This window comes from Bombina bombina, chromosome 4 (genome assembly GCF_027579735.1).
Source record: "Bombina bombina isolate aBomBom1 chromosome 4, aBomBom1.pri, whole genome shotgun sequence".
NCBI lineage: Eukaryota > Metazoa > Chordata > Amphibia > Anura > Bombinatoridae > Bombina > Bombina bombina.
The window spans coordinates 1,215,510,316-1,215,534,003 of record NC_069502.1 but is presented as its reverse complement, the minus strand read 5'-3'; positions in this window follow the sequence as shown (position 1 = coordinate 1,215,534,003).

The window sequence follows — 23,688 nt, the reverse complement described above, 5'->3', positions numbered from 1 at the left end:
TAGCCCTAGTCCAGTGTTGAACAGTCACTGTCCGGGGAGTTCAGTAAGGCTGCAGATGTGTCACCAATCAGCAAACTTAAATAGTCTAGTATCAGATTTAATAGTCATATTAAAGAAAGAGTATGGGAGAAGACTATGAGACTAACGTGGTCTGCAACTACTGAAGCTGATTAGTGGGATCCAATACAATAACACATCCAGTGTATGGTGGAACTTTCTACAATTGCATGAGGTGTAAAGAGGGTACAAAACATAAATAATGAAAACAGATAAACCATTATCCAAAAAACACAAATCCTGCAACATTTTTAGCCATAAATTTATAAACAAAAATCGCCAGTTTTACTGTCTAACATGCTGAGCTGGGAGATAAGTCCAATGTCAGACAAGATGGCGCCTCTCCGTGTAGATAAAAGTTGTTAACCTATCCCAATTCGTCTACGCTAAGCTGGGTATAATACTAACATACATATTCAGGTATATAGGTGTAATGAATCAAATGCAGACTTGAGACCTATGATACATACAAAATATGGCATTAAACTACAGCAAAATGCAAAAGTAACTGAAAGTTAGATACAAGATGCCAGTATACATCCAGCTTCTTATACTAAATATATGGTATAAATTAACCCCTAGTTCAAGTCAAATAATATACTGCTGGGGTTATAACAGACCTTTTGAAGCATGCATATGAATATAAAACATCTTAATACAATAATTAACATAATTGGTCAACGCTAAAAAAAAACTGTGGGATGATAAACAGACAAGTGGCCCAAGCGAATGCTGTTCTGACTGGGAAAGGGAAATTGGCTATAAGATGACTAAATAGTCACAACCGGAGTATAGGAAACCTCACATTAGACAGTACAAGCATGACAACATTAACATTGGGCTGTGGGGTTATGATGACCAAAAATTCAACAAAAGTTATGTAAAGTTTTTCCCCCATCAGCTTAGGGAGAGTGAACAGAAGAAGTGTAGCTTCTTTCTCTTAGTCTATACTCCAGAGGACAAACTATCCATAAACTGTGTAGCATGTGAAACAAAAGAACTGTAAGAGCGGTGTTGTGATGGGAGTTTTACACATCTCGCCATGAATGAAAAGGCAAAGATCTCACCCCACACCCATTAAGATTAATGAATTTGGAGTGTTCCTGCTCTTACGCTCTGCAACAGTCTCGGTTTTAGGTTGGGGGGTCTCAGCTGTAGGAAAGTATCCAGAGAGCACCACTTCATGAACCGTCATCTCAGGTCTGGAGCTGCAATTAACGGCTACTTGCGCTTTCGTTTCGTTTTGCCCTGTAGCTCTTACGTGCTGGATCCCTTGCTGGATAGAACCTTGTGCGGGAAGATAGGCCCACATAGCTCCGTCGTACAGGCAAGTCTCCATAGATCTAGAGTTTCCACTTCTATCCATGTTCGCAGTCTGCATGTAGACATCTTCTCCAGAGGTATTGATCACAGGTAGGCTCCGCTTGGACTCTAGAAACCCATCTCCAACAGCTTGGGTAATGGCGGTGATATCTCCGTGATCATTGTAAACTACGCCTGCGGCTGTGCTCTCATGTTCTGCAAGGCTCAAGCTGATGCCACAACAGGAATCCGATGCCCCCATAGGAGCTGTGGAGCCCAAAGATTACCTTCCAAGAGGGAAGGTTGGTAAGCGATCGTTGATGAGCTGTGTGAGCTGTTTTCAGATCCAAATTCTTGCGATGAAGGGGAGGAGAAGGTAGCTGCAGGTTTGTTCGCCTGCTGGGGCAGCTTTGTGCCGGAATCGTAGTCCTCTAGTAGAAATCCGCTCAGCAACAAGATTAGTATGAAGCTGTAGGAAGTGGGTGTCCATCTTTCTCTCTAACTGTGTTAGTAAAAGTATTACCATCACCATTTTAGATGGGAGATAAATCTATTCAGGATTAGTAACCTTATGAAGGGATTAACCGTATGAGTGATGATGTGTTGCGACGTTACTGTGATTTGCAGTATAGAAGCTCACTAAAAGTTCTATGGCCCCATATGAGTGCCGTTACTGAGACTCCAGTCCATGAGGGAAAATGCTTTGTTGTTGATAAAAACACAATCTTCTTTTAGATTTCCAGTCCCCAAAACTTTCTTTAGTTCACTAGTTGCTATTAGTCCTTTCAATTATATAGCCATTATATGCTTGATGACGATTTACAAGGGTAATAGGTGTTATAGCAAAAATAAGAGCAGGAGCTGCATCAAAACACGTCCTGCTCTCTTGGTAGTCAGCTCCACCCCCCCTTTCGAAGGGTATTTGATGTTCCGGCTTGCTCATCCTCTGCTGCTAAACGACTCATGTCCATTCAGCAAGGTAGAAGATCTGTTGCTCAGTATGCCATTGAGTTCCGTACGCTTGCCACAGAGGTAGGTTCGAACAATGAAGCCCTTGTTGCCGCCTTCTTTCATGGGCTCTCTGATGCGTTTAAAGACAAAGTTGCTGCCAGAGATTTACCAGAAGATCTCGAAGCATTGGTGTCTTTTTTTTATCCTAATTGACATCAGACTAAGTGAGAGGCCCTCTTTCAAGGAGCGCTTGCGGAAGCCTCCTGTACCGTTGTCTCCTACGTGTTCAGTTCCACCCATGCCTCCCTCTCCTCCCATGCCTCCTGGTCGCGAGTCACCAGGTACTGCTGAGCCGATGCAGTTGGGATTTACGCGTCTTTCCGTGACAGAGAGGGCCTTTAGGAGGAGGGAGAGGCTCTACCTCTATTGTGGGTTACATGGTCACCTTTTGAAGTCTTGTCCTACACGGCCGGGAAACGCTCACACCTAAAGTCCTGTCGGGGGCAGACCTTGGGTGGTTTATCTTTGTCCCCGGAACCGCTAAAGGAGAAACCTTTGGCCACGGTTGTCCTTTCCTGGGTGGACTTCTCCATAGTCACCCAGGCTCTTGTTGACTCCGGTGCTGCGGGCTATTTCATTGACAGTGCTTTTGTCTCAAAGCACTCCATTCCTGTTTTGCCTAAGTCGGTTCCGCTTGCTATTGAGGCCATTGATTTCAGGCCCCTTCAGCCCGCACTCGTTACTCACGAAACTGCTGGCTGTTGGGGCTCTCCATTTTGAAACCCACCAGTTCCAGGTGATAAACTCTCCGCATTTTCTGGTTCTGGGTTATCATTGGCTCCAAAAGCACAATCCCAGTCTCGACTGGCGCAGGTCCGAAATTTTGTCGTGGTCTCTGCAATGTATTTCCACTTGTCTTTGGAAACCAGTTAAAGTCTTGTGCACTTCTTTGACATCTCAATTGACAGAGGAGTACCGAGAGTTCCTAGACGATTTTGACAAGGTGCGTGCCGGTACGTTGCCTCCTCACCGGTCTTACGATTGTGCTATAGATCTGCAACCCGTAGCCATTCCTCCTCGGGGCTGGGTTTACCCTCTGTCTGTTGCAGAGAATTGTGCTATGGAGGAGTATGTTGCCGATGCTCTGTCCTGGGGGATCATCTGCAAATCCTGCTCTCTTGCAGGGGCTGGCTTCTTCTTAGTGAAGAAAAAGGGTAGTGAGTTAAAACCATGCATTGATTATAGGGGTCTTAATCGTCTTACCATTAAGAATGCTTACCCCATTCCACTCATTACGGAACTCTTTGACCGCCTCAAGGGAGCTACGGTCTTTACTAAACTTGATTTGAGAGGAGAGTACAATCTTGTTAGGATCAAGGAGGACCACAAATGGAAAACAACATTTAACACCAGGAGCGGGCATTATGAGTATCTTGTAATGCCCTTTGGCCTATATAATGCTCCTGCTGTTTTCCAGGAATTTATTAATGATGTCCTACAAGATATGTTGCAACAGTGTGTTGTGGTGTACTTAGACGACATCCTATAACACTCACCCACACTTGAGGCTCATCATTCTTATGTTACACGGGTTCTTCAGAGACTATGAGAGAACGACCTGTTTTGTAAACTCGAGAAATGTAAATTCCATCAGACTCAAGTAACCTTCGTAGGTTATGTTATCTCTGTTGCAGGGTTCTCCATGGATCCTGATGGTCAAACCTATCACAGACAGAATGATCCACTCCATTATTCACCTACTGCCATTAATGCCTTTGATAGTCTTAATACTGCCTTTGCTGCCGCTGCAGTTCTGGCTCATCCTAACCCTGTCCTGCCTTTTGTTCTTGAGGTTGATGTGTCTTAGACTGGAGTAGGTGCCCTCTTGTCTCAACGTCCTACGCCTGATGGTTCCTTGCATCCGTGTGGTTTCTTTTCTAAGAAATTGTCTCCAGTGGAGTGCAATTATGAAATTGGCGACAGGGAATTACTGGCCATAATTTTGGCACTCAAGGAATGGAGGCATCTTCTCGAGGGTACTAGCGTGCCAGTGCTCATTCTTACTGACCACAAGAATTTAACTTTTCTATCTGAAGCAAAATGTTTGTCGCCCCGATAGGCCAGATGGGCGCTATTTTTGTCTCGGTTTAATTATGTGGTCTCCTACCTGCCTGGTAGTAAGAATGTTAGGGCTGATGCCCTCTCTCGACAATTTTTGCCTCTGTCCAAGGAGGAGTCTGTACCTACTCCAGTTATACCTCCTGACCATATTTTACTACCATACGTACTAATTTGACTTCTCCCTTGTGGGAGGAGATCCTGGCTGCACAAACTAATGCACCTCCTAGGAAACCTAGTGGTAAGTGTTTTGTTCCTGAGAATCTTCAAACTAAAGTTTTGCACACTTACCACTATCCTAAAGCCACAGGTCACCCAGGCAAGAAACAAATTATTTGGTCTGTCACTCGACAATTCTGGTGGCCAGGTCTTCGTTCTGATGTTGCTGTGTATCTGGCCTCCTGCTCAGTTTGTGCACAGAATAAGTCTCCTTGACGTCTTCCTGTGGGTCTTCTTCGACCTATTGCTAATGGTGAGCGTCCTTGGACACATGTTTCCATGGACTTCGTTGTCGAGCTCCCTGTTTCCAATGGCAATACTGTTATCCTTATGGTGGTTGACCGTTTTTCTAAAATGTCACATTGCATTCCCTTCAAGAAGTTGCCTACCGCTCAGGAGCTTGCTTCAATTTTTGCCCGGGAGGTCTTCTGTTTACATGGGTTACCCAAGGAGATAGTGTCGGACCGGGGTAGCAAGTTTGTCTCCAGATTTTGGCATTCCTTTTGTGCTCAAATGGGGATCCAGCTTTCTTTCTCCTCAGCATATCACCCTCAATCCAATGGGGCTGTGGAACAGTCTAATCAAGCTCTGGAACAGTTCCTCCATTGCTATGTCTCAGATCACCACAATAATTGGTCTGAACTGTTACCTTGGGCAGAGTTTGCTCGTAATAGTGCTATTAATGCTTCCTCCAAGTTATCCCTGTTCATGGCGAATTATGGGTTTCAACCATCCTTGTTGCCCGATTCATGTCTCAGGGTATTCCGGCTTTGGAGGAGCATCTCTGGCAACTCCTTTCCACGTGCATGCAGATTCAGGATTGCCTTCATCGTTCTATACAGCGCCAAAAGTTCCAGGCTGATCGTAAGCATCTGCCCATGCCTTCCTACCAGGTTGGTGAGAGTTTGGCAGTCCTCCCGCAACTTGAACCTTCATGTGCCCTCCAATAAACTGGCTCCCCGTTTTGTTGGTCCTTTTCAAATACTCTGACGGGTCAATCCTGTGGCCTACGCTCTTGACCTTCCTCCTGCAATGCGCAATGTTTTTCATGTCTCCCTCTTGAAACCATTGGTTTGTAATCGGTTTACCACTGTGTTGCCTCGTCCCCGTCCTTTCTTTGTTGACAACCATGAGGAGTATGAGGTCAGCAGCATTATTGAATCTTGTATGTCCTGGGGCCGCATACATTATTTTGTTCACTGGAGAGGCTACGGTCCGGAGGAGTGTTCATGGGTTCCCTCCTCTTATGTTCATGCTTCCACCATCCTCCGTGCCTTCCATGCCCGTTTCCCCAATAAGCCTTTTGTCCTCCCGCGGGGAGGGGTCGTTGAGGGGAGGGTACTGTCATGGTTTTTTCCCTGCTTTGTTTGCCATGTGCTGCTGGCAGCCATTTTACTCACCTCTCTTGCTGAGTCTGGTGCATACTGTGTGATGCTGCTCATTTCCCGCACTTCCTTTTATATCCAGACTGGTGTACATCATCCATGTGAGACAGGATGCAGTCTCATAATTGTGATGTCATCACTTATTATTTAAAGTGCCTCTGTTCAGTATGCTTTGCCCTTGCGTTGTCTCAGACCTGTTTGTGAGAGCTCCTGTGTATTACCTGGCTGTCTGACGTCCCTCCTAGTTCCTGGTTCCTGATCCCTGGCTTATTCCTGACTCTGCTGTTCTCCTTGTTCCTGATTCCGGCTTGTCTGACTACTCGCTTTGGCTCCTGACTCGGCTCGTCTGACTATCAGTTCTGGTTTTGATTCCTGGCTTGTTATTTGACTTGTGGACTTTTTATAATTTTTTGCTATTAATAAAGGTGTGATTATTTTTGCACTAATCGTCTCAGTCTGATTCCTGGCACCCTGTCAGCATTATTGTATGGCCATACAGAGTGGGTAAGGCGCTCTACCAGAGCCATGGAAGCATTATTGAGTAATTATATATATCCCAATAATTTTTTTACAAATATAGTTTTATATATAGTCCTGGCATTTGCTAGTTTGTGTGTTTGCGATACACATGAAAGATATTTTAACCATATTTACAAACTTTATATAATTGTTATACTTTATTTACCTAATAAGCACAGAGATTACTAGTTTTGCGGTAACAGAGGTGCGTTGCTAACGAGCCTTTTTTTTCACCGCTCCCTTAAGACAACACTGGTATTACAGGTTTTTTTAAACCTGGCGTTAGCCGCAAAAAGGTGAGCGTAGAGCAAAATTTTGCTCCACATCTCACCTCAATACCAGCGTTGCTTATGGTAGCGGTAAGCTGGCTAAATGTGCTCGTGCACGATTTCCCCATAGGAAACAATTGGGCAGAATCGGCTAAAAAAAAAAACTAACACCTGCAAAAAAGCAGCGTTCAGCTTCTAACTGTGATATACCTTTAAATCCTTCACTTCCTCTTGAACCACAGGCCTATTTAAGGAAGCAGTTCCAGGTCATCATTGCCTGAAAATTGAAGTTGTTTCCATATGTGTTAATCCTAACACTTATTCCTAACTTTATCCTCAGGTCAAATCTATATTGAGAATTGTTGCAATTGATTCTTCAAAGTGTTCCTAACTTTGTAATTTCAGCTTGTTTCCATACTAACCTATTTTTTACACGGAGTTCCTGTTTACAAGATTCCTGAGCAACCGGATCTACATTTCCTCTTCGCTCTTGCCGCACTCACACAGCGGATACCGCTCTCAAAGGAGTTGTCACGCTCTGCTTCACTCTTGGCCGCTGCAGCCTCCAGACTTTTATTTTAAAGTACCGCTCTCCACGCTACAGATTGGTAACGTTGTACTCAATACTTGTGACATTCATAAATTGTTCTCTGGTATATTCCTGGATAACGGTCAATCAGGTCTAAATTATCACCTATTGCTATTTGAATACCGGAACTGTTTGTATGGATGCTGCTGTATATATTTTAGTATGGCTGTTGTGAGTGCGTGAAATATATTTTATTTGAGACCATTCCCTGTTGAATCCTCTTTATCTTCATCTGAGTTTAAGGATTTCATAAACCTAACTTTTACATCTGAGGTTTTTCTCACTCTCTGCCTTGCTAAATCATATACATATTACCTGTATAAATCTTATTGAATATCAAAATTGTATTCATATAAGCAACACAATTACTTAATAGCATTGTCTCACTTTGTATAAACCGAGGTAATTAACCATTTTATTTCGGTTTTTACACAAAAGAGCTACAAAAATATTTAAAGGTACAGGTTATGACAGAATTTTCAGGCCTATAAAAGTAATAGTCGTTTTTTTTTTGGAGACATTATTGTTAATATGGATCCTAATGAAATAAAAAACGAATTTTCAAACATACATCAAAAACTAGAGTATTTAGCAAGAGCTTTAACAGAGGTTCAAAGTGAAAACAAAACACTAAAAACCTTGGTTAAGGACTTTATGCCAACCAAAAGCTCTGAAAACCCAGAACCTCACATTTCTTATCCTCAACCATTCACAGGTAAACGCAGTGAGTTCAGAGATTTTAAAAATGCATGCAATCTCTTATTTTCTCTGCGACCTAAAACATATCACACAGACAGGATAAAAGTTTGCACCACCATATCTTTCCTCCAGGGGGAGCCCCGCACCTGGGCAAATAGATTTTTTGAACATAATCACCCCATTCTGGATTCTTTGCAGGACTTTTTTCATGCTATGGCAGCTTTGTATGAGGATACCCACACTCAAATAAATGCTGAAACAAAATTAAGATCCCTTAAACAAGGAAAACGTAATGTGGAGGAGTACATAACTGAATTCCAAATGTGGGCTGACGATTCAGAATGGAATGAGATCAGTCTAAAAAATCAGTTTAGACTTGGGGGCCCATTTATCAAAGGGCTTGCGGACCTGATCCGACAGTGTGGATCAGGTCCGCAAGACCTCGCTAAATGCGGAGAGCAATACGCTCTCCACATTTAACATTGCACCAGCAGCTCACAAGAGCTGCTGGTGCAACGCCGCCCCCTGCTGACTCGCGGCCAATCGGCCGCCAGCAGGGAGCTGTCAATCAACCCGATCGTATTCGATCGGGTTGATTTCCGGCGGTTCCTGTCCGCCTGCTCAGAGCAGGCGGACAGGGTTATGAAGCAGCGGTCTTTAGACCGCTGCTTCATAACTTGTGTTTCTGGCGAGTCTGAAGACTCGCCAGAAACACGGCCCTTCAAGTTCCATACGGAGCTTGATAAATGGGCCTGCCTGTCTTTCTGAAATGCTCAAAGATGAGCTATCCCGCCTGGAAATACCAGATAGCTTAAATGGACTGATTAAACTGAGTACAACACTCGACCGAAGGTTGCGTGAAAGGAGGGCTGAGAAGACCACATATGATCCTACTGGTAAAAGATCTTTTACCTATACATCCACACAGGAAAGAGGCTCAGCAAACCAGACCCCCATGGAAATCGGAACCATCAAGGGACCCTTATCACCAGAAGAAAAGGCCAGAAGAAGATCTGAGCATTTATGTCTCTATTGTGGCCAAAAGGAACACTCAGTCAACAACTGTCCTCTTTTGTTAAAACAGAAGAAGGGTAAGATTATAAAGACACAAAATATTTTCCATATTTCAAAAATTACCCAACTGACTTTAAACCTTTCTTTACAGTGGGAACAGAAAAACATTCGTACTAGTGCTCTGATTGATTCAGGTGCTTCTGGAAACTACATAGATTCAAACTATGTTAAGATTAATAAAATACCTATAATTTGCAAACCTAACCCTGTTTCAGTTCGACTTATTGATGGTTCACCAATACAACAAGGTCCCATAACTCACCAAACAATCCCTATTTTACTTACAACTAGTACTGGTCACACAGAATATCTTACTTTTGACCTGATACCTATACATTTACACACATTAATTCTGGGGTTTTCCTGGTTACAAAACCATAATCCCACTATTGACTGGACTAAGACAGAAATATCATTAAACTCCTCTTACTGTTCAAAAACATGCTACCCCTATCAAACAATCTCGTCAATTGAAAATGAACTTCCCCTTATTTATCAGGACCTGGCAGAGGTGTTTGATTTAAAGGAGGCAGAAAATCTTCCTCCCCATAGAAGTTTCGATTGTCCTATTGATTTAATTCCCGGCTCCCAAATACCCCATGGGAAAATATATCCCCTATCACAAGATGAATTAGTCTATCTAAGATCTTATCTTGATGATAACCTCCGAAAAGGGTTTATTACACACTCCACATCTCCCGCTGCGGCTGGCATGTTTCTGGTACGCAATAAAGATGGGACCATCAGACCCATCATAGATTATAGAGCATTAAACAACATTACTATAAAGAACAGATATCCTCTACCCTTGATCCCAGAACTTCTAGAACGATTGCATGAAGCAACACTATACACTAAATTGGATCTTAAAGGGGCATATAATTTGATAAGAATAAAAGAAGGACATGAATGGAAGACTGCCTTTAGAACCCGATATGGCTTATTCCAATACAATGTCATGCCTTTTGGACTCAGTAACGCCCCCGCTACATTCCAACATTTTATCAATGAAATCTTTCATGACTTAATGGACATCTGTGTCATAATCTACTTGGATGACATCTTAATATATTCCAGGACAGCAGAAGAACATGAAAAGCATGTGCGTTGGGTCCTAATGCGTTTAAAAGAACACAAGCTCTATGCAAAATTAGAGAAATGTGAATTCCATGTCTCTGAAATCAAGTTCTTAGAATATATTATCACTCCAAACAGAATACAAATGGACCCTGACAAGGTAGCAGCCATAAAGAATTGGCCAGTTCCCACCTCTGTAAAATCTTTACAGAGATTCATAGGTTTCGCAAATTTTTACAGAAAATTCATAAAAAACTTTTCTACAGTCATTAGACCCTTAACTCAATTGACTAGCATTAAACAAAGATTTAGATGGTCCGACTCAGCTCAAGACACCTTCAACCACCTCAAAACCTTGTTTACTACTGCTCCAATATTATCCATGCCAGATTATCAAGAAAAGTTCCTACTAGAGGTAGATGCCTCCAATACCGGAATAGGAGCAGTCCTCTCACAACAAAACAGTGAGAAAACAGAAACACATCCTATAGCATTTTATTCTAGAATGCTTACAAGTGCGGAGATTAATTATAGTGTGGGGGATAAAGAACTCTTAGCTATAAAAAGTTCTCTAGAACACTGGAGACATCTTCTAGAGGGATCCAAAGTTCCGTTTCTGATATTCACTGACCATAAAAATTTGGAGTATTTGAAGAAAAATAAAACCTTATCGGCTCGTCAAGCACGGTGGTCCATTTTCTTCGACCTCTTCGATTTCCAAATTACATACAAGCCAGGAACTTTGAATAAAAAAGCAGATGCACTTTCTCGCATACATGAAACTGCACCCCAAGACACTCCAGAACTCACTATTCCTGCTGAAAAGATCATAGGGATTTTAACTCCCATTGAAGAAGATATTCTTAAAGCACTAAAACAAGAAAACACTTCTCCAAAAAATTGTAATAGAGATCCACAGACAGGTTTATATTACCACAATTCCAAATTGTACATCCCTGAAAGTATCAGAAATTCCATCCTGACGCATTCTCATGATAATGTTCTATCTGGACATACTGGTATCCAGAAGACAATTGAACTTACTAGAAGGAGATTTTGGTGGCCTGGGATGAATCGATTTATATATGAATATGTATCAAAGTGTGATAATTGTGCTCGCAATAAATCAGACCACAAACAGCCTATAGGTCTCCTAACACCACTGCCCATTCCTGATAAACCATGGAGCACTATAGCCATGGATTTTATTGTAGAATTACCCAATTCCGAACAGTACAATACGATTATGGTAGTTGTTGACCATTTGACGAGATTAAGCCATTTCATACCTCTAAAGGGGTTACCAACAGCTATGACAACAGCTAAGGTTTTCCTTGACCAAATTGTTAGATTACATGGCCTTCCATCTAACATTATTACTGACCGGGGCACACAATTTACCTCCTCTTTCTGGAGATCACTATGTAAATTGTTAAAAAATAGACTCACGTTACTCTACCGCTTTTCACCCACAGACAAATGGGTTAACTGAAAGACTCAACCAGACTATAGAACAATACTTACGTTGCTACATTTCACACTTACAGGGTGATTGGACTGCTTACCTCTCTATGGCTGAGTTCTCATATAACAACTCTAGATCAGCCTCCATAAAGACTTCACCATTCTTTGCCACTTACGGTTACCATCCGAATACTATTACCATATCAAGTAAAATAGTGAATTCACCTAAAGCTTTGGAATTTTCTTCCAAGTTATTGGAAAGACTAAGGACTCTCAAGAATCATCTCGCCACAGCAAAGGAGTATCAAAAGAAGTATTTCGATAAAAAACATAGAAAGGGTCCTGAATACAAGATTGGTGACTTAGTATTACTCTCTATCAAAAATCTAAAATTACAAGTACCTTGTAAAAAGTTGGCTAACCAGTTCTTGGGACCTTTCGCTGTGGATAAAATAATTAACTCCAATGCTGTTAGGCTTAGGTTACCCAATGAATATAAGATTCACCCTACGTTCCATATCTCACTACTAAAACCTTACAAATCTCAACCGTCTACGTCTAGTCCTTCACCATCACCAGTATCTATAGATGATCATGAAGAATATGAGGTAGAGGCTATTTTAGATTCTAGAATTTTTAGACGTAGATTACAGTATCTCATAAAATGGAAAGGATATGGTCCAGAAGAAAATTCATGGCAAAATCATAAAGATATCCACTCTCCCAAACTTATTCGCATCTTCCATAGAAGATACCCATCCAAACCCCATTTGGAATCCCCGGGGGTGATTCCCTGAGACTGGGGACATGTGATATACCTTTAAATCCTTCACTTCCTCTTGAACCACAGGCCTATTTAAGGAAGCAGTTCCAGGTCATCATTGCCTGAAAATTGAAGTTGTTTCCATATGTGTTAATCCTAACACTTATTCCTAACTTTATCCTCAGGTCAAATCTATATTGAGAATTGTTGCAATTGATTCTTCAAAGTGTTCCTAACTTTGTAATTTCAGCTTGTTTCCATACTAACCTATTTTTTACACGGAGTTCCTGTTTACAAGATTCCTGAGCAACCGGATCTACATTTCCTCTTCGCTCTTGCCGCACTCACACAGCGGATACCGCTCTCAAAGGAGTTGTCACGCTCTGCTTCACTCTTGGCCGCTGCAGCCTCCAGACTTTTATTTTAAAGTACCGCTCTCCACGCTACAGATTGGTAACGTTGTACTCAATACTTGTGACATTCATAAATTGTTCTCTGGTATATTCCTGGATAACGGTCAATCAGGTCTAAATTATCACCTATTGCTATTTGAATACCGGAACTGTTTGTATGGATGCTGCTGTATATATTTTAGTATGGCTGTTGTGAGTGCGTGAAATATATTTTATTTGAGACCATTCCCTGTTGAATCCTCTTTATCTTCATCTGAGTTTAAGGATTTCATAAACCTAACTTTTACATCTGAGGTTTTTCTCACTCTCTGCCTTGCTAAATCATATACATATTACCTGTATAAATCTTATTGAATATCAAAATTGTATTCATATAAGCAACACAATTACTTAATAGCATTGTCTCACTTTGTATAAACCGAGGTAATTAACCATTTTATTTCGGTTTTTACACAAAAGAGCTACAAAAATATTTAAAGGTACAGGTTATGACACTAACGCAGCCCCATTGATTCCTATGGGGAGCTTGATAGATAGGCCCCAAAATATCTCAGGAGTACAGAATAGCCTTCAGGTCAGACCTCCAATGGGATGGTTTATTCTGTCACGCATTTCCAGAAACCCTGAAAAGAGACACGCATTTCTACAATGTGTAAAAAGCCTTAGGAACATGGGGGTGATTTCTCCTGTTTCCTTAAAAGATAGGGGTTTTTCTTAAACCTCTTCATTGTCTCAAAAAAGGGGGCATGGTTTTTCGACCAATATTGGATCTAAAACATTAAGCAATTTCCTGAAAGTACCATCCTTCAAGATGGAAACCATCAGATAAATTCTACCCTTCATACTTCAAGGGCAATTCATGTCTGTATAGATCTAAATGATGTGTATCTTCACATCCCAATTAATCCAGATCAACATCAGTATCTTTTATCAAAATCTTCAATCTATCAATTTGACTGCTTGGAGGTTGAAGGTTAATTCTTCAAATGTTTTTTTTCTGACTCAGTGGTAGATACCCTGATTTAGGCTCATAAACCTGTTAAGAGAACAATGTATTATTATTATACTTTATTTATAAAGCGCCAGCAAATTCTTCAGCTCTGTCCATGTGTACACATTATAAAACTAGAATGATTTATCATAAGGTCTGGAAGGTTTATTTTTGGTGTGTGGAGAGGTTCTTCTTTTACATTTTTTAGAAATCTTCACATTCTTTAATTTTTGCAAGATGGCTTAGATTAGGGTTTGTCGGCCAATGTGACAAAATAGGAAAAAATGTAGGGCATTTAAATTATTCAAAGAAAATAGTACAGACAGTACTTGCCAAATAATATAAGGAATGTAACAAAGCATGTAAAAAAACAAATTAGCCAAAATTGAAAATGAAAGATTAATTGCAAAGGATTCTAAGTGAAACCCTAAATGTTTTTTAAGTACATAAATGGCATAAAGTCTAAGAAAGAGAATATAGGTATATTAAAATGTGTGAAGGGAAGCATGACTAACAGTGACAGGGAGATGGCTGAGGTACTTTTTCTTTCCTAAGATATGGAGAGTCCACAACTTGATTCAATTACTAGTGGGAATATCATTCCTGGCCAGCAGGAGGAGGCAAAGAACACCACAGCAAACCTGTTAAGTGTCACCCCCCTACCCATAATCCCTAGATATTCTCTTTGCCTCTGTCAATGGAGGAGGTGAAGTTTGGTGTCTGAAGAAATTAATTCCATTTTCGGTTACATTTCCCTGCAAGCAAGGATTTGAATTTAGCTGAGTCCACGTCAATCTCTACAGTAGAGTAGTGGTGGCTTTTAAGCAGTTAGGAAGTTGTGAGGTAGTCCTTGATTTTTTTCCTAACACGTTGCTGCCCATGGTACAGAAAGCCAGAGTTGGTTACTCAGTTCTTTATTTTTCTACAGGTCTCTGTAAGGAGTATGTGTCCTTTCAACCATTGTGAGCTGTCTTCCTGCCGGACAGCTAGACTGCAGGTAAGTGCTTTTGTCTTCTAGGTCTTTGAGACTTGCACTTTAGAAGAATATGTCATATGCAGTAGATGGGGACATTTTTAAAATCCATTATGCAGGATTTTCTTTGGCAGTGGGCAGGCACATTATGTATGTTGAGACTAGGGATTATATTTATCAAGCTCTGTCTAAAGACCGCTGCTCTATAACCTGTCCGCCGGCTCTGAGGCAGTGGGCAGAAATCGCCAGAAATCAACCTGATCAAATACAATCATGTCCTCTCGCACTATAATAAATAGGCCCCTAGGGGTTCATCTGCCCTTTATTGGGACGTTTTTCATCTTTGGGCTAATTTTGTTGAAATACTTTATTACTATGTGTGTGGCTTATGTTTAATACAGGGATTTATGTATAAACTTTAAATTTGGCAGTTGGGTCTCTTTGCTTGCTTAGCTAGAACAGGCTAACTGACAGATTGCTTGAGCATTTGTGTAAATAAGCTCCAGTGTTGTAGGCAAAGCGAAACGCGCACCTTTTACTTGAGTAGTTTTCTCTCTCAGTGCCGGTCGTGTGGCTTCTCTCTGCTGTTAGATATTCATGGAGCGGTGCGGCGTCATTTAATTTCAATCTCTTCAGTGTCGATCTACTATATGATCGTTTTAGAGACTTCTGGTAGCCAAATTGTGTATAAGTGTCACGGTAAGGCACCTTAGCCTGTCTGACGTGTGGGGGGCCTGATTGGTTTATTATTTTAAATAATTTTTGCATAATGTTAAGCAGCTGTGGTATTAAAATTTCTTAAAGTGACAGTGTACAGGTAGCCCTCAGTTTACGCCGGGGTTAGGTTCCAGAAGAAATGGTTTTAAATCGAAACCGTTGTAAATTGAAACCCAGTTTATAATTTAAGTCAATGGGAAGTGAGGGAGATAGTTTCCAGGTCCCTCACAAAATTGACATAAGTAACACCTAATACATTATTTTTAAAGTTTTGAAATGAAGACTTTAAATGCTAAACAGCATTATAAACCTAATAAAATAATCACACAACACAGAATATATAATTAAACTAAGTTAAATGAACAAAAACATTTGCTAAACAGCATTATAAACCTAATAAAATAATCACACAACACAGACTTCACTTGCATTTTTCTGCAAACAGTTCTTTCTATGCATTCCAATCTGGACTGATTTATAGACAGGAAGATCTTGTTCCTTTGAAATCTGCTCAAAAGCTCAGGTCTGGTTAAACTGATTAATTTCAGCTTGCTTGGCTTTGCTGCAACACAAGCGGACAGCTCCACCTAACGGCTATTTTAATAAATGCACTGCTTCTCAATGCTTTTCAATAGCAGTCACATGACTGGAAAAAAAGGTTGTTATTCTGAAACGGTGTAAATTGAACCGTTGTAAAACGAGGGCCACCTGTATTTAAAAAAATGTCTACAATTTTTTATTTAGTATTATGGACATGGACCACGACTCTGTGTTTTTTGACAAGTGCTTGTTATGCCTTGAGGCACAAATTGTTTTGCCTATGCAATTCTGTGCTGCATGCTTAGCTAGAACACTTCAATTTCAAGATAAATTGTTGTCCTCTGAGCCCAATGTGTCTCAGGTTGGTGCTGTTCAGGCAATGCCACAGCTTTCTCCTCAAATGTTCCAAGCCTCTATGGCGTCACATACAGTACCCTGCAGTTCCTCTCAGTCTCCTGGAGGAGTTTTTTTTGCCTGAAGATATTGCTGCACATGTATCTTCTGCGGTATCTGCGGCATTATATGCTTTTCCTATCCTGGGAAAACGCAAGAGGAAAATTAGACATTTAGAAAGTATGGTTTTTGTTCCACCTACTGCTATGCAGGTTGCCCTCCTTCATAAGTCTGATGAGGAGGATACGTCGGTAGCCTCTGAGGGTAAAATCTCAGACAGTATTATTCCTTCATCTGATACTGAAGAAGTAAACTTCAGATTTAAGCTTGGACACCTTTGTGTACTGTTAAAGGAGGTATTGACTACTTTGGACGACTCTGATACTTCTGTCATTGTCAACCCTAAGAAGTCTAGTAAACTTAATAAATACTATGATGTCCCTTCCTCTGTGGAATTTTTTCTTGTTTGAAGAAGACGTATGTTCATCAAGGTCTTCAATGGCAACCTGCAGTTTGTATTGCCACAGTAGCAAGTGCGACATCTTATTGGTTCAACGCCTTTTCTGAATCAATTTTAGTAGAGACTCCGTTGGAGGAGATACAAGATAGGATTAAGGCTCTCAAACTAGCCAATTCCTTTATTTCTGATGCTAACATGCAAGTTATTAGACTGGGAGCCAAGATGTCCAGTAAAGAAAGTTGTCAGGAGCACCAAGAAGCGAGAACTTTATTGATTAACAAAAGGGTTAATTAACCCCCAGGGTAAGAGTGAAAAGAAACAATTGAAAAACAGAAAACAAAAATGCTGACCGGTTTCGGCATCTGCCTTAACCCTAGCCTGCCAAGATGTCTGGCTCCTCTGTCCTAGTCCGTAGGGCATTGTGGCTAAAATTTTGGTCAGCTGATGTTCCTTACAAAGGTAAGACCTTGTTCGGACCTGGTCTGGGAGAAATAATTTCTGATATTACTGGTGGAAAAGGGTCTTTTCTACCGCAAGATAAGAAGAACAGACTAAAGGGACGTCAAAGTCAAAGGTCAAAAGTCTTCCTCTCCCTCTTCCAAGCAGGAGCAGTCCAGGTCTTCTTGGAAGCCCAATCAGTCTTGGAATAAGGGGAAGCAATCAAAGAAACCCTAAGCTTAGTCTAAGTCAGCATGAATGGTCAGCCCCCGATCCGGGATCGGTTCAAGTGGGGGGCAGACTTTCCCTGTTTTGTCATGCGTGGAGACTAGATGTCCCAGATCCTTGGGCAGTGGAAATAGTATCTCAGGGTTACAAAATAGAATTCAAAACTTTCCCTCCCAGGTGCAGATTCCACATCTCAAGATGATCTGCAGACCAGGTAAAAATGAGGCATTCTTGAACTGCGTTCAGGATCTTTCCTCCCTGGGAGTGATTGTTCCAGTTCTAGTAAGGGAACAGGGTCTAGGATTCTATTGAAATCTGTTTCGGTTCCCAAAAAAATAGGGAGCTTTTCGACCCATTTTAGACCTAAAGTGCCTCAACAAGTTTCTCAGGGTACCGTCCTTCAAAATGGAAACCATTTGTTACCTTCTTCCTTTGGTCCAATAGGGTCAGTTCATGACGACCATAGACCTGAAGGACGCGTATCTTCATGTTCCCATCCACAGGAATCATTACAAATTCCTGAGATTCTCCTTTCTAGGCAAAAAGTTTCAGTTTGTGGCTCTTCCGTTTGGACTTGCCACAGCTCCCAGAGTTTTGTCAAATGTTCTGAGGGCTCTCTTGGCAGTGATCAGGTATCAGGGAATTTCAGTGGCGCCATACCTGGACGACATATTGGTTCAGGTGCCATCTTTTCAACAAGCAAACTCTCATGCAGAGATCTTGTTGTCTTTTCTATGTTCCCACGGTTGAAAAATGAATCTGGAAAAGAGTTCCCTTGTTCCAGGTACAAGGATGGTTTTCTTAGGGACCATAATAGATTCCCTATCTATGAAACTTTTTCTGATGGATATCAGAAAATACAAAATTCTCTCCTCTTGCCTCTTCAGTCTACGGCCATCAGTGGCTCAATGTATGGAGGTAATTGGTCTTATGGTCGCTTCTGTGGACATCATTCCCTTTGCTTTATTCCATTTGAGAGCTGTGCAATTACACATGCTCAGACAATGGAACAGAGACCATTTGGATCTGTCTCAGAGGATAGATCTAGACCAGTCAAAAAGAGACTCTCTCCTGTGGTGGCTTTCTCAGGACCATCTGTCTCAGGGCACATGCTTCCGGAGACCTTCCTGGGTGATTGTGACCACAGACACCAGCCTGCTAGGCTGGGGAGCAGTCTGGTACTCGTTAAAGGCGCAGGGACTATGGACTCTGGAGGAGTCTGCTCTCCCCATAAACATCTTGGAGTTGAGAGTGATTAGCAATGCTTTGATGGCTTGGCCTCAATTGTCTTTACAGCAGTTTGTGTTACAGATCTCAGCGCTGGATTGTCTTTTTCCACTTCTTTTTACTCAATTGTCTTTAGCCCGGTTTATCAGGTTTCAGTCAGACAACATAACCTCAGTGGCTTACATCAACCACCAGGGAGGAACTCAGAGTTCCTTAGCCATGAAGGAGGTGGCACAGATTATTCAGTGGGCAGAAGCTCACAATTGTTGTCTATCTGCCATCCACATTCCTCAAGTGGACAACTGGGAAGCGAATTTCCTGAGCAGACAGACATTTCATCCCAGGGAGCGTTCCAGGTTAACCCTCAAATGGGGGGTGCCAGAGTTAGATCTGATGGCGTCTAGGCAGAACGCCAAGCTTCCAAGGTACTGTTCAAGGTCAAGAGATCCGCAGGCCGCTCTGATAGATGCTCTTGCGGTTCCTTGGGATTTTGGTCTAGCATACCTGTTTTTTCCGTTTGCACTCCTACCACGAGTTATTGCTCATATCAAACAAGAGAGAGCATCGGTAATTCTTATAGCTCCTGCATGGCCTCGCAGGATCTGGTATGCAGACCTAGTGAACATATCATCTCGGCCGCCTTGGAGGTTGCCTCTGAGGAAGGACCTACTAGCTCAGGGTCCATTCCTCCATCCAAATCTTGTTTCTCTGAAGCTGACTGCTTGGATATTGAACGCTTAGTTTTCTGACTCGGGCATTGAGACCATGATCCAGGCTCACAAGCCTGTTACTCAAAAAAATTACCATAATGGCTACTCTTGGAATAGGGTCAGGATTCCTAGAATGTTGTCTTTTCTCCAGGAAGATCTGGAGAAAGGGTTGCCAGTCATTTTTCTTAAGAGTCAGATTTCGGCATTATCTATTTTGTTACACAAGAGTCTGGTGGATGTGCCAGATGTTCAATCTTTTTGTCAGGCCCTGGTCAGAATCAGGCCTGTGTTTAAACCTGTTGCTCCTCCTTGAAGCCTTAATTGTGTTATAAAGTCTTGCAGCAGACCCCGTTTGAGCCAATGCATTCCATAGATATTAAGTTTCTATCTTAAAAAGGTTTTGTTTCTTACTGCTATCTCTTCTGCTCGGATAGTTTCGGAACTCTCGGCTTTGCAGTGTGATTTGCTTTACCTTATCTTTCATGTGGATAAGGCGGTTCTTCGTACTAAATTGGGGTTTCTTCCTAAAGTGGTTTCGGATAGAAATATTAATCAGGAAATTGTTGTTACTTCTCTCTGACCCAATCCTTCATCTCATAAAGAACGTCTGTTGCACAACTTGGATGTTGTGCGTGCTCTAAAATTCTAACTACAGGCGACTAAGGATTTTCGCCTGTCTTCTGCCCTGTTTGTTTGTTTCTCAGGAAAGCGTAAGGGTCAGAAAGCTACTTCTACTTCTCTTTCCCTCTGGTTGAGAAGTATGATTCGTTTTGCTTATGAGAATGCTGGACAGCAACCTCCTGGGAGAATTACAGCTCATTCCACTAGGGCTGTCTCCTCTTCTTGGGCTTTCAAAAATGAAACTTCTGTGGAACAGATTTGCAAGGCTTCAACTTGGTCCTCTCTGCATACGTTTTCCAAATTTTCCACATTTGATACTTTTGCCTTGGCTGAGGCCTCTTTTTGGAGAAAGGTTCCTCAAGTGGTGGTGCCTTCTGTTTAGGTCTGCCTGTCTTGTTCTCCCTCCCTGTTCATTCTGTGTCCTCTAGCTTGGGTATTGGTTCCCACTAGTAATTGAATAACGTTGTGGACTCTCCATATCTTAGGAAAGAAAACAAAATTCATGCTTTCTTTCTTTCCAGATATGGAGAGTCCACGGCCGCACCCTTTATTAAGACAGTTATTTTTTTACTAAACCTCAGGCACCTCTACACCTTTGTGTTATTCCTTTTCCATTTCCCTTCTTTCGAATGACTGGGGATTATGGGTGACACTTAACAGCTTTGCTGTGGTGCTCTTTGCCTCCTCCTGCTGGCCAGGAGTGATATTCCCACTAGTAATTGAATGGCGTCATGGACTCTCCATATCCAGAAAGAACGAAATTTATCAGGTAAGCATAAATTTATTTTTTTCAGTATACAGAAGAGAGGAACCAATGTGAGATACTTTGAAGCAAACTAGAACATAAAAGCCCATAGCATTAGGGTTATCTCTAGAGGCTATATAAAAAAATGAATAATATAAATGTAAATAAAACTCCAGGCCCAGATGGAATACACCTAAGGGTTTCAATTGAACTAAGCACTGTTATAGCCAAACCTCTACTTTTTGATTTTTTAAGACTCAGGCATAGTACTCCAAGGCTGGCGTAAAGCTGATTTGGTGCCACTTTTTAAAAAGGGAAGCAGGGCTGATGCAGGAAGCTATATACCAGTTAGTCTGACATCAATAGTGGGGAAGATACTTGAAGGGACTATGGGGCCTATCTATCAAGCTCAGAATGGAGCTTGATGCCCCGTGTTTCTGGCGAGCCTGCAGGCTTGCCAGAAACAGCACTTATGAAGCAGCAGTCACAAAGACCGCTGCTCCATAACCCTGTCCGCCTGCTCTGAGCAGGCGGACAGACATCGCCGGAATTGAACCCGATCGAGTACGATCAGGTTGATTGACACCTCCATGCTGGTGGCCCATAGGCAGCGAGTCTTGAAAGCTGCTGGTGCAATGCTGAATACGGAGAGCGTATTGCTCTCCGTATTCAGCGAGGTCTGGCGGACCTGATCTGCACTGTCGGATCAGGTCTGCCAGACTTTGTTAAATAGAGGCCTATAGGGCATTATATTGATGAGTATATATTTGTGTAAAAAATATTTCATATCAGCATGGTTTTATGAGAAATAGATCATTTCAAACTAATCTATTTAGATTCTATGAGGAAGTAAGTAATAATATAGATAAAGAGGAATCAGTTGAGGTGATATACTTGGATTTTGCAAAGGTGTTTGATACAGTGCCCCATGAGAGATTAATGCACAAAAGGGACAAGCTCAAAATATTAGCTCATGAATAAATAACTAGATAGAAGACAGGGAGCAACAAGTAGTAGTAAATTACTCAGATTGGACAAAGGTAATCAGTGGAGTCTCTCAGGGATCAGTACTGTGCCCTGTTCTTTTTATTGTTTTTATTAAAGGACCAGTAAGAGCAGTATATTTGCATAATCAACAAATACATAACAAGACAATGCAATCACACTTAGTTTGAACGCAATATGAGTAGTAGATTTTTTTCTGACAAAAGTTATGTCTATTTCCACTCCCAATGCATCATGTGAAAGCCATCAGCCAATCACAAATCCATATACGTATATTCTGTAAATTTTTGCACATGCTCAGTAAGTGTAAATATAAAAAGACTGCACATTTTGTTAATGGAAGTAAATTGGAAAGTTGTTTTAAAATTGCTTCTCTATCTGAATCATGAAAGTTTAATTTTGACTCGAGTGTCCCTTTAATGAGCAAAGATTTAATAGCAACATCAATAGTTGTGCAAGGTCATTATATCAGTGCAGGATGAAATTTACATACAAGGGGAACTACAAAAATTATAACAATGTCTAGGTAAATGGAAAATGAGATTTATTACTGGAAAATACAAGGTTCTAAATTTTGGAAGTAAAAATAAGCAGGCAACCTATTATTTAAATGGGAGTAGACTTATCAAAACAGGAGGAAAGAGATTTGGGATGGGTGCACAATGCAGGGTAGCAGTTTCTAAAGCTAATAAGATACTAGTATTGATGCAAGGGAGGAAAGCATAATTATGTCACTATATAAATCCATGGTAAGACCTCACCTTGAGAATGGAGTGCAGTTCTTGGGACCAAAAAAAAGACAAGTTCAGAGAAGGGCCACAAAGCTAATAAGGGGAAGGGAGAATTTAAGCTATGAGATGAGGTTAGCCAAACTGGGTCTGTTTTCTCTAGAAAAAAGGTTCTTGAGAGTTGACATGATTACTTTACTTTAAATAAATAAATTCAAGGCCCATATACAGAGATGACAGAAGCTCTGTTTATTCCAAGAAAATTGTATGTGACAAGAGGACACAATATAAGGCTGGAGGAAAGGAGATTTAATCTCCAGCAATGTAAACGTTTTCTTCTATAAGGTACGACGAGTCCACGGATTCATCCTTTACTTGTGGGATATTATCCTCCTGCTAACAGGAAGTGGCAAAGAACACCACAGCAGAGCTGTCTATATAGCTCCTCCCTTAGCTCCACCCCCAGTCATTCTCTTTGCCTACTCTAAGTACTAGGAAAGGTAAAGTGAAAGAGGTGATAAAATATTAGTTTTTAATTTCTTCAAGCAAGAGTTTTTTGTTTTAAATGGTACCAGTGTGTACTATTTACTCTCAGGCAGCAGATGGATGAAGACTTCTGCCTGGAGGATGATGATCTTAGCATTTGTAACTAAGATCCAGTGCTGTTCCCACAGAGGCTGAGGGGTACAAGAAACTTCAGTGTGAGGAACGTTTTCATGCTATATAGCAGTGAGGTATGTTCAGTCATTTTTTCTGGAGAGACTTTGTATTTCAGAAAGGCTGACAGTATCCCCATGAGGGTAAGGGTAAGCAGTAATACTAAGAGCTATAGAAAGGCACTACTAAGCTTGCATAAGGAGCTTATTACAAAAATGGTTGACACTGAGTTTTGAATGTTTGTGGCCAAATGTTTTATGAACTGGGAGTGCTGTTAACGTTTTGTGGGACGGTACACTTGGCTTATTTTTTGGGTCTCAGAACCCACATGGCTAGTTTAAAACCACTCTGGTGCG